General features: G+C 53.7%; 1 pseudogene; it reads right to left on the bottom strand.

Annotated features, from left to right (window-relative positions):
* Positions 1-2,955: 2,955 nt before the first annotated feature.
* LOC115900497 lies at positions 2,956-3,360 on the bottom strand (annotated as a pseudogene).
* Between the last annotated feature and the right edge of the window lie 1,075 nt (positions 3,361-4,435).

Raw genomic sequence — 4,435 nt, 5'->3', positions numbered from 1 at the left:
AACTCCATCTCAAAAAAAAAAAAAAAAAGATGTTTTATGATGTAATACAGCACTTATAGCTTACGTAGATATATAGATATGTATTCCATCATACTTTGGTCTATGGCATGCTTCCTGGGTTCAAGCCATTCTCGTGCTTCAGTGTCCCCAGTAGCTGGGATTTCAGGCATGTGCCACCACGCCTGGCTAATTTTTGTATTTTTAGTAGAGACAGGAGTTTCACCATGTTGGCCAGGCTTGTCTTGAACTCTTGAGTTCTAAAAATGTTTAATTTAATACAATTAACAATGTTTTCTGTTTCATCAAGGATGCTTAAATAAAACTGGCTTTTTGGCCCCAATGACTGCATTGTGGGAAAGAATGAGGCACCAGTTTTACCACCCACTGCCTTTGCACTATCAGCCCACATGCCAACCCAATGCAAAGACAAATATGGTACCCCCAGGAGTCGGTGGACCACTCTTCAAGAAGTATTACCACATTGCAAGCCCAGGATGGTTTGTGATGAGGCAGAGAGGGTCTGTCTTAGGGGGCCTAATCCTTCTCCACCTCCTCCTTTGGCTGGGGAAATTCATTCCACCCACAGCTCCCAAGGCCCCTGTTTGGTTTCCGGCCTCTGCCACAGCAGGTGCACTCTGGGTGTAGTTATATGTCTGCAGTCCCGTTCCCTGCTGGACTGACAGAGAGCACCTTAGAGCTGGGCTCTATTTTCCTATAGCTGAGCCCTGACGAGCAGCAAAGAGATGGGTGGAAGTATGGCTGGGAGTCTGCATGTGTGAGGAAGCAAAGGGAGGCCTCCTCTTTCTTGCACCGAGAGGAGGGTAGCATCTTGCCCCTCCCTCTGCCCCAGCGTGAACGGGGTGAGACCTCATGAAAGCCCTACCCTCAGAAAGAGGCTCAGCCCAGCCTCAGAGTTTTGGAGAGGTTGTCCCATCTGGCTGGGGTCTGGAAGGACCTTCATTAGATCTGCTGACTGAAAAGGTCCCACCCTGCTCAATTCCTCCCCAAGCCTCCTGCAAAACAGTCATGGGGTGGGAGCAAGGGCGTGAGAGCAGGGAAGAAGGAGGGCTGGGGTCTGTGGAGGTATGGGGTTTGGAGGAGAATGGAGCGGGAGGAGGAAGCAGCCAGGGAGGCAGGGTTGCTCACCAGACACAAGGGCAGGGCTCTTTGTCTGTGTTGGCACCTGCTTCCCCCTGACATTCCTGGCCTGAGCCTGGGCATGGGGTAGAGGGGGTGGTCATAGTTCAGGGTGACCTCCCAGGGCCTAAGTTTAACATCAACAAAGGTCCAGTGTCCAGCTGTTGTTTCTATGTGTGTCCAAGCGCATTGTTGGAGGCGCGAGCAGTTCATCACCTATGTCAAGGTCAGTGAGTGGCTGTGACTGCTCCTCTCTGGGGGAGGGGGCAGCTGGTGCCCAGACACTCCAGGTGCCAAGAACTTGAACGAGATGGCTTCTCAGCCGGCCCTTTCCCTGTACCCTTAGCCAGGAGCCCCCAGCCTTATTTCAGGACCCTGAGAAACCAGCAAAGATCCCTCCTGAGCCATGGGAGGCAATTTCCTGCCCTGTGTCTGGCCAGAAGGTGCCTTTCTGTGTTGGCTACTTGTCCATTTGTTTATTCAATGAGCATCTACTATGTATCAGGCACTGTGGTGGTCACTGAGGATACAAAACTGCGTAAGACATAGTGTCGACACTCAGGTTCCTCCCAGATGAGTAAATAGATGACTTCAATATTGTGGATGGCACGTAGAGAAAGAGGGACATACAGGGCTATGGGGCTTGGAGGTGCGGCTCCTAATGCAGTTGGGTGGTCAGGGTGGACTTCCTGGACGAGTCAGTGCTCCACTGAGACTTGGAGGAAGGTAGGAGGATAGGTGGAGTGGGAGTGAAGGGCCTTCGGAGAAGCCTCTGGTGATCTGGGGATGTTGAATAGTTCTGTGCGGCTGGGACCAGGGGGCACAGGGGCTAGGGAAGCTGTAAGGGTGTGATCATGAAAGCGCATGTATCTTGACCACAGGTTTGCATTTTATCCTCATATTGTCATTGAAGGAAGGTGGTTCAGGCGGCAGTGGGATGGACAGGCTTCTGGAGCAGACAGCCCGAGCGGTGAGGCGTTTGCTGCCATGAAGCTAGCAGAAGGCAGTGGCTCAAGCAGAGACAGTGGCGTGGGCCTGTGAAGGAGGGCGGATTAGGAGGCCTCGAGGGGAGCAGGACAGGACTTGCTGCTCCTCTGGCTTCGAGGAGGAAGGGAGGGGAGCAGAGGGGGTGACCCTCAGATTTCTGGTTTGGCTCAGTGGCTTGTGGCTGGGCCTTTGCATGACAGGGGGAACAGAGAGGGAGCAGATGGGGTTCAGGGTGGGGCCATCAAGTGAGGAAGGGCTTGGCAGTGCCTGAGCCAGGGTGTTGTGCAGGCAGCTGGGCACACGGGCCTAGTGCTGGGGTGGGCTAGGCTGCCCCAGCAGGCCCCAGGGAAGGACGGCAGGCTGGGATGCTATCCGCATGGACTCACTCTCCTCTCTTAGCCCTGGCACTAAGTGCGTCCCTCTGGCAAAGAAGAAAATAATTTCTGTCCCTCGCCATCTGCTGCATGGGAAGATGGGAATGGAGTGAGCACGGTATGAGGGGATCAGGAACGTTGAGGGGCTGTGTCCAGCTGCCCAAACCATCCACGAGGCCGGTACCGTCTTGAGGACAGAGGTGCATTCAGGAACCAAGGTTCATCATTGTACCCCAGGGCCTGGGTTGGTGCCTGATAAGGGGTGTTTGGGGGGCTCCAGAGTTCTCTGGGTCTGAAGCGTAGGGTGGGGAGGGCAGCATGGGGGATGGACCAGGGCCAGGGCTGCCTATGCCCAGTTCAGGGGCCCTGCTGAGGAGTGAGCACAGACTAAAGTGTTGGGTCTGGCTAGAAGGGGTGTTTTAGAGTTTTTTTTTTTTTTTCAGTCTTTCATATTATTTTATTTGCTTCCTTCAACCATAATAATATGATATCCAAAGTTTGTCTTAACTGGTGGATGTTACACAGGCTTATCCATCCCACAGACAAGACAAATGCTGCTTCCTGCAATGGCCCCACCATGGACCCTCATCATCCAACCCAAGTCACCCCCTTGCTGGCTTTAGCTTCACTATATTATGAGGCCACTTCATTGAATCTTATCCCAGACTTTAACTTTTCCATGACTGCCATGATTTTGCCATGTTTTTCACACAGAATGTGTATGACCTTAGCTACATTGCCACCGCCTTTGGGACGCTGAGCCTTCTTGCCAGCACTGTCACTCCCAGAGGTTGATCCCACTTTCCCCTTTTCCAGAACCACTTGTTCCTTTGGGTGGCATTGTGGAAACTTGCTGTTGAAGTCTCAGCTGCCTAAGTGGTTCTTAAAGGGAGGTCCCCAGGCCAGCAGCATCAGCATCACCTGAGAAATTGTTAGAAATGCAAATTTCTGGGCTTTACCCCAGACCTGCTGAATCAGAAACCTTGGGAGGTGAGGCCCAGAATCTGTGTTTTAACAAGCCCTCCTCAAAATTCAGATGCCCTATAAGGGTTTGAAAACTACTGGGGGTGGGTGGAGGAGTGGGCAGGGGCCTGTTCCGCTACATACCATGCTGGGTCTGGAGCGAACAGATGGAGGGGGGACGCCCCATCCGCTGCCTCGGGGACAGCCTTTTCAGAGGGAAGGTAGAACTGGGCACCCAAAAACACAGGGGATGCAATGCTTAGAACCAAGTGAGCATCGGAGATAGAAAGTCCTGTGCAGCAGAGCTGGGTGGAACCTGGTGAGTGGGTAGCATGGGGTGGAATTGGGAGGGAGACACAGTGACCTGGTGTCTCAGTTCCCAGGGTTGCTAACTGCTCACATGCCAGCTTGAAAATAATGGGTTTCTAGGGAGGGGTCTACACCCAATTTGCTAGCTCACTCTCCATCACTGTCCTCCACATCCCCCCATCCCTGGACATACAGAGTTAGCCCCAAACCCCACCTACTTATTATGGGGATTCCTGGAGAGGCAGCCTGTGTTGCGGGGACCTGTCAAGGCACTGCCAGTCCATGCTCAGGGTGTGGAGGCTCAGTGGCAGCACAGAAAGCGGGAACCTGGGGTGGGAGGGGGGTGGTCTTTGGGCCTTCCTCCATCATCCTAGCACAGGGCTGATGCGGGAAACTAGATGGGCCAGAAGAGAATTCAGGGTGAGGCAATGCTGAGCTCAAGGAGCAGGTAGTTCAAGAGACAAGTGAAGCAACAGGTTTGGCAGAGGGTGGTGGGTGTGGGAGGGGATCAGGGGCATGGGGAGGTGTGCGGAGGGTGCAGAGTGTGAGAGATGCACCGCCACCTGCCCAGGTCCCCAGGGACCTGCAGGGACTCACAAGACCCTTACCCTCTTCCCTCTGCCCTGCCTCTCCTTCACCTCCACTTGCCCCACCTCTAACCCCAC

The sequence above is a fragment of the Rhinopithecus roxellana genome, chromosome 1 (genome assembly GCF_007565055.1).
Source record: "Rhinopithecus roxellana isolate Shanxi Qingling chromosome 1, ASM756505v1, whole genome shotgun sequence".
Lineage (NCBI taxonomy): Eukaryota > Metazoa > Chordata > Mammalia > Primates > Cercopithecidae > Rhinopithecus > Rhinopithecus roxellana.
Note: the sequence above shows the minus strand (reverse complement) of the source record. Positions and strands in the feature narration are given on the sequence as shown.